Below are 13,755 nucleotides of genomic sequence, written 5' to 3' on the forward strand. Positions count from 1 at the left end.
CCAACACCGAAAGTGAACTAAAATGGAAGGAGTACTCAGGCGCCAGCTGACGGAGGCTAGGTGTGGTTAAAAGGGCGATTTATTACAATATATTACAATATATTACAATTTACTACAATATATCTCATGGATCCATGATTCAGTACAGTGCAAAATAAATTAAAACCATGAACAATAAAACAATGTTGATAATCTAAAAACAATAGAAAAACAATAAAAATTAGTTCACAGAGCAATCTCCTTAAAAGGGTTAGATGAGGTCAAAAATCTACTCCAGTAGATTAAAGGGTGGTGTCCAGAAAAAACATCCAAACAGAAATGTCAAACTAAATGTGTCCTAGGTAGAAAAAATCTTAAAAATCCAAATATATCAAGTGAAGGATATCCACAAAATAAAAAGGTGGCCAAAATTAGAACTGAAAATGTGTGCTTGAAAAATAAAATTCCAAAAATTGAGTGTTTCTTTAAAAAATAGGTGTTTGAAAAATGTGTACAAAAATTATATCCAAATGCTGCAAAATGTGGTCTGTGTGCAAGTGATAAACAGTGGTTAATCAAAGTCCAAAGTTTGTAACAAAGAATCAAATAGTCTAAATAGTGTATCTATCCTTGGTAGACCCTTGGCATAAAAAATAAAATGAAATATAAAAAGCAAGTGGTGCAGGTGCTAGACGACTAGCCTTAATCAAGGCTTGCGACAAGTGTCTCCTGAATACGAGGGGTTCACTTCAAATAGGGGAAGAAAACGGCAGACAATTCCTGTGAAAAAAACAAACACAATGTGTAGCAGGTTCCAAGTAATCAACCTCAATTGAAATTAGACTCACCAGTACAGGTCTACGCGTTTCGTCCCTTGTAGGCCTTTATCAAGACTGGTTTTACTTACTCACTGGCGGCCTTATATTGCACTTTTCTATAGGTACCCGGATGTAGGAAATTCTTAACACTTCCGTTTTTTTCATTTCCATTATATTCTACATTGATCTTATTTATTAAGATCTTCAAACTATATCAGCGACTTTATTGAAATAATATGTTATTGAAGCTTTCAGGTCAATGTTAGGCTTTAAAATCATCGATAATAACATATATGGGTAGCCTCCGTCTGTATAAGTGACGTCACTTCCGGTCGGGAAAGGCTGCCGTAATCCGCAGCTAATGCAAATGTTCTAATCCCTCATCATTATGTTTCCTTGATGGGAATCATTTAACTCACTTAGTCCTAATTATCAAAAATAAAACGGATGTGTCAAATTTCCTTTTTAGACATAACCGATCTAGTGATTAGCCCATTGATCGTGACGTCACTTCTGGCTGTTATCGTATGAGTATGTTTTTCCTTAGTTTTCAGAAATGCCCAATCTTTGAGGAAAGAGGATTTGTTTGTGTATGCCTATCTGTATATACAATATAGTGCAATCCAACATTTAAACTTTTTCTGACGGTATCGTTGTTAAACCATTTCCCACTGGTGGTGACGTTATCGTCATCTACATATAAACAGAGGTGTGTACTGCCTAACCATTTCCCATTGGTGGCAGTGTTATCGTCATCTACAATCCTTGTAAATCACAAGCAGAGATGTGTGTTGCTTAATCCCTTGCAATACCGAAGGAAATAGGAGAGAGAGTGTATATTTCATGTGTGTTCCAAAACTCTAGAAGTGCATTTTGCCTAGAGAAAAGCAGTTATTCGCATGTTGCTACCAATGTGTTAGACATCATGTACAAGTAGAATTTATGGAAAACGGTTAGTACTAAAGATGTCGATTTTTTAAACCTATCCTATTGGTCCTGCCATCATCATCGTCCTTGATCTTGATAGGATAAAAATAGAAATATGGGATCCTAAATATTTTACGGTGCCCAAAAAAAGTATTAAGCCCTAGGAGTGTAAACATTATATACTGGTATTAATCCTAAAATTGAATTTATTCCATGCTGTATTAATAAAAAGAAACTATTATCACCCTGAGATTTCTGTTTGTTTTTGATCATAGCATCAGTTCGCGAGAGATTTATAAACTATATCTATGAGTGGAACTTGTGATTGACTCTAAAGTCTGTTCTACTATGGACTTACTACAAATTGCTAGAAGAAAGTTAGTCTTTCTTATAAAAAAAAACTTCTTACATAAACGAATCATAGGTTAGGGACAACTGATATCAGCCCAGGCATCGAAGATTATTAATCTTACAGACGCGTTTAAGACATACATAATTCTATTATATTCAGATTCAGGTATATCTCACTTGGAGAGGCTTAGATATAGTATATTAAAATTAACTATATGGCCTCCAGGATATATCTAGCCTCTACATCTTGAATTATATAATATTGGTACGCTTCTAAAAATGGTTATTACTCCATAATAGAGAGGTCTAATTGACTTACATTCTGGAAAAATGGTCCCTTACACTAAGGGGTAAAAAGTCTATGGGATCCAATTATAGATCCTGGTGATAGTATTCCTAAGGACATAAACCTTAGAGACATACTCAGGAGTTTCATAGATAAGCGGTGGGTTGGGAAGATGTGGAAGGAATGAGAGGGGAAGGGATTTGTGCTATTGGTATAGAGCATTTAATTCCAGAAGATTATTCGTATATCAGGGCTTGAAGTTCATTGTTATATTTGTTATCTCATAGGCAAATCCATGAGAGAAGGGGTTCTCTAAGCCTAGACTAGTTTTGTCTACACCACCAGTTTTAAACTATCAGTATTAGACTATAGCGTTTCAGAGTCGAGACACTAGGAGAGAGGATTCAGTAGGTCTTGCTGGAATGATCAGCCATATAGTTCCTTCCTGGTTAGCCACCAATGTCAGACTGTAGCATTTCAAAGTCGAGATATTAGGAGAGAGGATTCAGTAGATCTTGCAAGATTGATCAGCCATATATTTCCTTCCTGGTAATCAATATCATCCGGTACTTGTAATTCAAAGGATGTTTATATGAAGGTGCAGGAGATAAAAGTGTTTATTATAGCTCTATAGCTGGTTCCTATCGGTGTCAAGTGATGTTAACAAGATGGGAGAGATCTTCTTTATTATTCAATCCTTTTGGGAAAAGGCAGTCGAGATTAAAAATCCATTTAGATTCCATAATGCGCATTTTTTTGGTATAGTTTCCGCCTCTCCAACATTTCTTTACTTTTTGTATACCCATGAAGGATAGGTCTTTTATATTCCCTTGATGTTTGGTTGAGAAATGTCTGTAGAGTGCTGTATCCATATTCAGTTTCTCAATGAGGAGTAGATGTTCACGGATTCTATCCTTCAGGGTCCTGGACGTTTGGCCTACATACTGAAGCCCGCAGGTGCATTGTAGCAGATAGATCACTCCGCTGTCCCGGCATCTGATCAAATCCTGGATCCTGTATTTCTCTTTCGTATGGTGGCAGCTGAAGATTGCGGATTTAGTACCATGCTTGCATGCCTTACATGATGGGCAAGGAAAAAATCCCTTTATCTCCTTCCCGTGGACGTCCTTGACGCCTGGTTTTTTCTTCTTCTGTAAACTAGGAGCTAGCTTACTTTTTAAATTCCTCGTCTTCCTATAAGTGAACCTTGGTTTGGGGGGGAGTTTCTCACCGATGATGTCATCATCCTTCAACAAAGACCAGTGCTTTTGAAATATTCTCTCAATGATGTTCTTATTCCCACTGTATTCGGTGATCATATTAATATTGATGGTATCGTCCTCCGGTGGTTTCTCTTTTCTTTTATATTTCATCAACTCTGTTCTTTCAATATGGCTGATCTTCTGCACGTTTTGTTTTAATTCATTCTCGTCATATCCTCTATCTACAAACTTATTCTTGATGAGTTGTGCTTGTTGTTCCCATTTTTCGTGGGTAGAACAATTCTTCCTAATTCTTAATAGTTGTCCTGTCGGGATATTATCCTTCCAGGACTTATGATGACAACTCATTCTGTGGATAAAGTTATTACTATCCACTTTCTTAAAAAACGTGGAAGTTTCTATTTTATCATCTTTGATTTCTATTTTGAGGTCCAGAAAAACCAATTCCGTCCTGCTCCAGGTGTATGTGAATTTTAGATTCTCAGTACTTCTGTTCATCACTTCAAAGGTATACACCAAATCTTCTTGTGTCCCCTTCCATATGATGATGATGTCATCTATGTATCGGCGATAGAGGACCAGGTCCGCACTGGCTGGGCATGATTCCCAGAAGATATGTTCCCACTTGCCCATATACAGGTTAGCGTAACTCGGTGCGAACCTGGTCCCCATCACCGTACCACATATCTGTCGGTAATACTTCCCTTCATCGCAGAAGTAATTGTGATTCAAAATGTATTGGATCCCCTCCAATATAAACTCCTTTTGTTCTCCTTGAAGTTCCCCATCCTTATCCAAGAAAAATTCAAATGCTTGCAGACCCTCTTCATGAGGGATACATGTGTATAGGGACGTAACGTCACATGTAGCTAGAATATATCCATCTTCCCAAGTTATTTAATCTAAAAGGTTAAGTACCTGTGTAGAGTCCTTTAGGTAGGAGGGTAGCTGTCTCACATACCTTTGAAGGTTCAGGTCAATATACTCAGATAGATTTGAGCTCAGGGAGCCGATTCCTGAAATAATTGGCCTTCCTGGTGGTTTCTTCAGCGATTTGTGGATCTTCGGTAGGTGATACATGATGGGGGTTATGGGATGACTGATGTTAATATATTCGTACTCCTTCTTATTGAGTATCCCCTGTTCCTTGGCTTGATCCAGAATCCTCTGCAATTTCTTTTTGTACTCGGTTGCTGGATTTCCTGGGAGTCTCATGTATGTTTCTTTATCACTCAAAATTCTCGCATTCTCCAAATCGTAGTTCACCTTATCCATAATGACAATCCCCCCTCCCTTATCAGCAGGTTTAATCGTCAAATTATGGTTCTCTTCCAAACTCTTGATGGGTTTCATCTGTTGATTAGAGAGATTGTGTTTCCTGATCTTCAATTTGTTGGACTGTATTTCTCTTATTTCTTTACACACTATGGTCTCGAATGACTCTATAGCTGTCCCCTTGCTGTTTGTAGGATAAAAAGTTGACCTTGGTTTCAGATCTGTGTGTTTATAACCATCAATGACTTCTCGTGGAGTGTAAACTGATCTCTCTAGGGCTGTTTTTGCAAAAAATCTCTTTAAAGTGAGTTTTCTGACAAACTCCTTAACATTGACGAATGTTTGAAATTTGTTGAGACTTCTCGTGGGGGCAAAGGAGAGGCCATATTTGAGAACGGAGGTTTCTTCTTTAGAGAGGATATGGGAGCTTAAATTAAAAATACCTTCTGGTTTCTCTTCTGCTACCAGGTCAAGGTCTGTAGTCTTATTTTTGTTCACTTTAGCTCCTCCTCTCTTACCCCGATGGTTTTTTTTCTTCATGATGTTGTTTTTTCTAGTCTCTCTTCTCTCTGGGGTTTTGGTACCCTCTCCTTCTCCCTGTTGTGTATGTGATCCACCTCTAAAAAAGAAGGTGACCCAATCTCAATGGTATTTGTCATGGTGTGAAGTCCTTCTCGTGGCTCCGTCTGTTTAATACCTTGTTGTATTCTCCATTCGTCATTTCCATGTCCATTCCTTTGATCCTTTCTTGAGGGGGTATGGCCTTCTTTTCTCCGTTGTGTCCTGTGGTCTTCTCCTGGGGTATGATAATTTTCATTTCTCCTCATCTGCTTATCATGGTAAGTGTAATCTCTCTCGTCCTCATATCTAGACTCAAATCTGCTATGTCTATACTGATATGGTCGTTCTTCTGCATAACGTCTGTTCTGGTATTCTCTGCTTTCGTAGTCTCCTCTCGGTGCATTTCTAAAATCACTCCTATTGTGCGGTGTTCTATTATAATTATTTCCCCCTCTATCTTCCCAGATTTCTCTCCTTCTATCTGGTGACTGTGCCCCTCTCTGTCTCATACTCCTATCATTATCATAGTTCCAATTATGTTGGTCGTCATATCTTCTATTATCATAATGGGTTCTATTTTGTCTATATGGTGCTTGTGCAAAATAGTTTGGTCGATAGTGATTTCTCCAAGGTGGTCTATGTTGATTGGACCTCTGGGTAGTATAGTAGTCGTGTCTATAGGTATGTCTCCTAGGCCCATGAAATACTTCAGAGGGGTATTGGTTCCCTTGGTGACTCATAAGCTTAGTGTGTGGGACTTTGTTCAATGTGGTGGTTTTATCTTTTTCTGTATTTGATTCCTGGTTAATCCTGGTTACATTATTTGCAAGTCCTTCGACTATTACCTCTTTATTCTCTAGTTCTCTCATAAGTTTCTTAGTTTTTTTCTGAATCACTTCATCCCTGACTTTTTTTACTTTCCTAAACAAATTGTCTTTTCTCTCTAGTATATCTTTTGACTCTTGTCCAGAGTGTTCAAGATTCACTAGAATCTCTTCGTTTTCTTTTATTCTGGAATCTATATCAAGTGCTAGAGATTCTCTATACTCGATAATAAGCTTAATGAGCTGTCTTGATGTATTGATTAAGACCTTTTTCCATCTATCTGAAATAGAATCAGATAAAGGGAAGGCACACTCTTTGTGAGTTAAAAGGCCTTTTGGGATGATGTCTAATTCGAGACACTTTTTGAGAAAAGAAATCTCGGCTTTATACTTCACCTCAGAGATGAGGAGTTTCTCCAAATCTCTGAATATAGACTGTATATCCACAGTCTCATCTTCCTCTGGTTCATTACTAGTCAGTTTAGTGTGTCTATTAATGTCTATAAGTACATCTTGTCGTAGTGATGCAAGAGACTCCATGTCTATCAATGTGATCGAAGATTGGGGATGTGATAATGTGGCTTCTAGAGTAATGCTATGATATATGATATTCAGAATGTAAACAGTGTTGTTTTTACTCAAAGCGCCAACACACACCTATAGGCCTGAGGTTGGAGAAACCTAGCTCTCACCGAAAGTGAACTAAAATGGAAGGAGTACTCAGGCGCCAGCTGACGGAAGCTAGGTGTGGTTAAAAGGGCGATTTATTACAATATATTACAATATATTACAATTTACTACAATATATCTCATGGATCCATGATTCAGTACAGTGCAAAATAAATTAAAACCATGAACAATAAAACAATGTTGATAATCTAAAAACAATAGAAAAACAATAAAAATGAGTTCACAGAGCAATCTCCTTAAAAGGGTTAGATGAGGTCAAAAATCTACTCCAGTAGATTAAAGGGTGGTGTCCAGAAAAAACATCCAAACAGAAATGTCAAACTAAATGTGTCCTAGGTAGAAAAAATCTTAAAAATCCAAATACATCAAGTGAAGGATATCCACAAAATAAAAAGGTGGCCAAAATTAGAATTGAAAATGTGTGCTTGAAAAATAAAATTCCAAAAATTGAGTGTTTCTTTAAAAAATAGGTGTTTGAAAAATGTGTACAAAAATTATATCCAAATGCTACAAAATGTGGTCTGTGTGCAAGTGATAAACAGTGGTTAATCAAAGTCCAAAGTTTGTAACAAAGAATCAAATAGTCTAAATAGTGGATCTATCTATCCTTGGTAGACCCTTGGCATAAAAAATAAAATGAAATATAAAAAGCAAGTGGTGCAGGTGCTAGACGACTAGCCCTAATCAAGGCTTGAGACAAGTGTCTCCTGAATACGAGGGGTTCACTTCAAATAGGGGAAGAAAACGGCAGACAATTCCTGTGAAAAAAACAAATAAACACAATGTGTAGCAGGTTCCAAGTAATCAACCTCAATTGAAATTAGACTCACCAGTACAGGTCTACGCGTTTCGTCCCTTGTAGGCCTTTATCAAGACTGGTTTTACTTACTCACTGGCGGCCTTATATTGCACTTTTCTATAGGTACCCGGATGTAGGAAATCCTTAACACTTCCGCTTTTTTCATTTCCATTATATTCTACATTGATCTTATTTATTAAGATCTTCAAACTATATCAGCGACTTTATTGAAATAATATGTTATTGAAGCTTTCTGGTCAATGTTAGGCTTTAAAATCATCGATAATAACATATATGGGTAGCCTCCGTCTGTATAAGTGACGTCACTTCCGGTCAGGAAAGGCTGCCGTAATCCGCAGCTAATGCAAATGTTCTAATCCCTCATCATTATGTTTCTTTGATGGGAATTATTTAACTCACTTAGTCCTAATTATCAAAAATAAAACGGATGTGTCAAATTTCCTTTTTAGACATAACCGATCTAGTGATTAGCCCATTGGTCGTGACGTCACTTCTGGCTGTTATCGTTATAGGAGTATGTTTTTCCTTAGTTTTCAGAAATGCCCAATCTTTGAGGAAAGAGGATTTGTTTGTGTATGCCTATCTGTATATACAATATAGTGCAATCCAACATTTAGACTTTTTCTGACGGTATCGTTGTTAAACCATTTCCCACTGGTGGTGACGTTATCGTCATCTACATATAAACAGAGGTGTGTAATGCCTAACCATTTCCCATTGGTGGCAGTGTTATCGTCATCTACAATCCTTGTAAATCACAAGCAGAGCTGTGTGTTGCTTAATCCCTTGCAATCTTCTCCTGGGGTATGATAATTTTCATTTCTCCTCATCTGCTTATCATGGTAAGTGTAATCTCTCTCGTCCTCATATCTAGACTCAAATCTGCTATGTCTAAACTGATATGGTCGTTCTTCTGCATAACGTCTGTTCTGGTATTCTCTCCTTTCATAGTCTCCTCTCGGTGCATTTCTAAAATCACTCCTATTGTGCGGTGTTCTATTATAATTATTTCCCCCTCTATCTTCCCAGATTTCTCTCCTTCTATCTGGTTACTGTGCCCCTCTCGGTCTCATACTCCTATCATTATCATAGTTCCAATTATGTTGGTCGTCATATCTTCTATTATCATAATGGGTTCTATTTTGTCTATATGCTGCTAGATTTTTTCTACCTAGGACACATTTAGTTTGACATTTCTGTTTGGATGTATTTTCTGGACACCACCCTTTAATCTACTGGAGTAGATTTTTGACCTCATCTAACCCTTTTAAGGAGATTGCTCTATGAACTCATTTTTATTGTTTTTCTATTGTTTTTAAATAGTACTACTTAACACAACCTAGTTACCATGGGTCCCAGACCACATGTTTTGTTGTTATACTTTGTCAGGGTAATCATGCAGGCCATATAGACCTCCCTTGATAGGGGGAGTAACAGGGATTAAAGTGCTAAGAATAGTACTAATATAAACACAACCTAGTTACCATGGGTCCCAGACCGCATGTTTTGTTGTTATACTTTGTCAGGGTAATCATGCAGGCCATATAGACCTCCCCCGATAGGGGGATTAACAGGTATGAAAGTGCTAAGAATAGTACTACTTAACACAACCTAGTTACCATGGGTCCCAGACCGCATGTTTTGTAGTTATACTTTGTCAGGGTAATCATGCAGGCCATATAGACCTCCCCCGATAGGGGGAGTAAGAGGGATTAAACTGCTAAGAAAAGTACTACTTAACACAAACTAGTTACCATGGGTCCCAGACTGCGTGTCTTGTTATACTTTGTCAGGGTAATCATGCAGGCCATATAGACCTCCCCCGATAGGGGGAGTAACAGGGATTAAAGTGCTAACAATAGTACTACTTAACACAACCTAGTTACCATGGATCCCAGACCGCATGCTTTATTATTATACTTTTTCAGGGTAATTATATATCTATCAAATCTATCTATTTATCTTCTATCGATGCTATCTAACTATCAATCTATGTATATCTATCTATCAAATCTATCTATCTCGTGTCCGGACTGTTTTGAGACAGCCACTTGTGTTTTTGACAAATTTGAAGTAGGAGGACAGACCAATCATCTTCTTCCATCTCCCTGTTCCAAAAATGCAGGCCATATAGACCTCCCCCGATAGGGGGAGTAACAGGTAGTAATACTCTGTCAGGGAAATTATATATCTTTCAAATCTATTTATCTATCAAATCTATCTAACTATCAATCGTATCTATAAAATGTATATTGCATCTTTTGATCAATGTAATTCGTATCTATCAAATGTATATTGCATCTTTTGATCGATAAAATTCGTATCTATCAAATGGATATTGCATCTATTGATCTATGTAATTCCGTTCGTATCTATCAAATGTATATTGCATCTTTTGATCGATGTAATTCGTATCTATCAAATGTATATTGCATCTTTTGATTGATAAAATTCGTATCTATCAAATGGATATTGCATCTATTGATCTATGTAATTCGTATCTATCAAATGTATATTGCATCTATTGATCTATGTAATTCATATCTATCAAATGGATATTGCATCTATTGAGCTATGTAATCTATGTATCTATCTATCAAATCTATCTATCTCGTGGTTGTGCAAATGGACTGGTTGTTTCCGGTGCGTTACACTTGGAGTTTGGTCTGTCACTGTGAAGCGGGCATAACCCTTAAACTACCTGATCGATACGACATCATAACTGATGTTTTAAAGCACGTTATTGCAAACAATTTATTAATGTTAGGTGATTTAGGCCCTTTATGGGTTAAAAGCAGACTCTGCATCAACTATGTAATTTTCCATAGGAGTTTTGCCATGGATCCCCCTCCAGCATGCCACAGTCCAGGTGTTAGAACCCTTGAAACAACTTTTCCATCACTATTGTGGCCAGAAAGAGTCCTTGTGGGTTTTAAAGTTCGCCAGCCTATTGAAGTCAATGGCGGTTCGCCCGGTTCGCCGGTTCGCAAACAGTAGCGGAAGTTGGAGTCCGCCGTTCGCGAATCGAAATTTTTAAGTCACTACATGTCATATTTGGTACCAAACTAATTCTTATGATGTCACTGGGAAATTGCTTATATAGGTGTATGTGCTGAATATGTAAAACAGAAGTTATAAGTTGTTCTATAATTTCAAGGATTTAGAGCTCTATGACATGTCGTAAAATGAGAGGGGTTTCCTAGCCCCTCTGGAAAGAGGTTGGGTCAAGCAATTTGATATCAGAGAAACAGGTATAACATTTTGTGTTTAACAATACAAGTTGTTCATTCTACATGGGAGGCTGTTACAGCGTGAGTGACCATCTTTTCCTGCCAATATCCCTGGCATAGACAACTAAAGCTAGTAAAGTATAAGGTTTCTGTTTTTTCTCCTTTTTATTTTTAAAACTGTTTGCTTGTGTATAATTCTATTTGTTAACATATTTTTATTAATAATGCACTGTGCATAATAATGCATTCCTTTATTAAGCTTTTGCCTTTGTTTAATATTTGAACCACATTACTGAAAGAGGCTAGTATTATTAATACAGTGATTTTAGATTATTGTTTTGCTAAATTGTATTCTGGTATTTAATTTGTTAGTCTGGGTTCCTTAAGATTTCCCATATAATAAATTTTAAGTGGTGGCAGCTTAGAGATAGTTTCGTGTGGGTGGCATTAAAGGGGAGTTTGGATATTTTTTCTAAGTCTAGGACAGACTAAACCTACTAAACTAAATCACAGGCTTCTCTGGAGTGGCTAGACTGACAGATTGGTTGGAATGGGGAGGGTCTGTAAACCCTTTCTGTGCCAAACACGTGAATGTGCAGGGCTGGTTAACCCTGATTGTGACAAATTGGTGGGCAGTGGTGCAGATATTTTTTTATTAGATTTTAGTGCTTTGTAGATTTGCTATTGTTAAAATCCTAGTGTCATGCTGCCGCTGCGCCGCTGCTCGCTATGGCTGTTGCCATAGACGTGGCGGTGGTGACTTGTTGCTATGGCCGTTGCCCTAGATGCAGGCAGTCCTTAGTCATTGCCACACGCTGCCTCTTGGATGGCGCTCCTGTGTACACCTGTGTGTCCTCCTTGGGACAAATCGGCACCTATGTAAGTACCTGCAGTCCAAGTATAGGTGTTACTTAGTGTTCTCCTGGGTGTTATTGTTGCTGACCTCTGCTTGTCTGACCACTCTGCCTCTTAACCCCTAAAACTGCTAGATTGATATATTGTTGCTGAACTCTGCTTGTCTGACCACTCTGACTGTTAACCCCTAAACTGCTGGATTGATATACTGTTGCTGAACTCTGCTTGTCTGACCATTCTATTGGTTTACCCCTGAACTGTTATACTGTTGGATTTCCCTTTGTTGCTGACTCCTGCCTGTTCCTGGTCCTTCTATTGGGTTACCCCTGAACTGCTATTCTGCCGGATTTCCTTCCTATTGCTGCTAAAGACTGCCCTGACTACTGTGAGTACTGCTTGCCTCATTTTACAAACTTTCTCTGCTCTAGGATATTTCCTATCACTCCACTTGATCCTGGGATAAGAAGACTACTGGCCAAGTTTGGTTTGATAGAGGAATATCCGACACGCATTACATTATACTTGGGCCATGGATCCAAATGAGCAGTCCATCTTCAGGGACGGATGCTGGGAACCCATGCCATACACTTGCAGAATGTGGACTCTAAACTAGAGGCTATATCCGCTATGCTCTCCTCATTGGTTGCAGAAAAGAATACCACTCCTGTTGTTGCACAGCCAGTCCCAGCTGCCAGTGCTGCATCCTCTTCCCCTGCTTCTGGAAACATACCCCGAATACCTTTGCCTGAGAAGTACTATGGTACTACTGACTGTAGGGGTTTTCTTAACCAGTGCAGGCTGCACTTTCACAATAATCCTCACACCTTCCAGTCTCATCAGTCAAAGGTTGTAATGCTCGTGGGATATTCCACTATCAGACCAAACTCGGCCAGTAGTCTCCTTATCCCGGCATCGAGCCGGATTGATAGGGAATATCCCAGAGCAGAGAAAGTTTGCAAGATGAGGTAAGCGGCACTCACCACAGGCAGGATAGTCTTCACCGGCAACAGGCAGGGAATCAGAGAAAGGCAGTCCAGGCAGGCAGGGTTTGGCAACGGTAAAGCAGTCCAAAGGTAAACCACTAGAATGGTCAGGCAGGCAGGGTTTGGCAATGGTGAAGCAGTCCAAAGGTAAACCACTAGAATGGTCAGGCAGGCATGGTTTGGCAACAGAGAGGCAATCCAGAGCAATAGGGGTTAATCAAGCAGAGTAGTCAGACAGGCAGGGTTCATCAACAATAAGGCAATCCAGATAATCAGCAATCTATTACACCCAGGAGCACACAAAGTAACACCTATACTTGGGCAGTGATAGAATGCTAAAAGGCAACTAACATAGGTGCAGGATTCGTGCAACAGGGAATCCTGACTGGCAACAGAGCGGAGAGTGTGAGGTGATGACGTCAGCGCCGCACGCAACAAGAGCCGACACAGCCCCTGACAACGAGCAGGGAAGCAGGCGTCGTGACATAGACCCCTTCACAAGGTTTCCCTCCAGGAATCAAAGTCAGCTTCAAAGGATGAGCAGGATGGAATCTGGAGACCAAAGATGGAGCATGTACATTACGGGCAGGAACTCAGGAACGATCCGCCACAGAGTAACTCTTCCAATGTACAAGATATCGCAGTTGTCTGCACTTGTATCTGGAGTCCAGGATCTTAGTAACCTCATAATCAGGGTCGACATGGACCAGGAGGGGAGGAGGAGGAGCTCTGAGTTGGGTAAATCTATTCTTGATGTAAGGCTTGAGTAGTGAGATATGGAAGATTGGGTGTATGCGCAGGGTTCTGGGCAAGGCCACTCTGTAGGCAACAGGAGACAGTCTTTTCAGGACTTCGTAAGGACCGATAAACCTAGGCCCTAATTTGTGACAGGGTTGATGTAGACGAATATGTCGAGTAGAGACCTGAACACGT

The sequence above is a fragment of the Bombina bombina genome, chromosome 4 (assembly GCF_027579735.1).
Source record: "Bombina bombina isolate aBomBom1 chromosome 4, aBomBom1.pri, whole genome shotgun sequence".
Taxonomy (NCBI): Eukaryota; Metazoa; Chordata; class Amphibia; order Anura; family Bombinatoridae; genus Bombina; species Bombina bombina.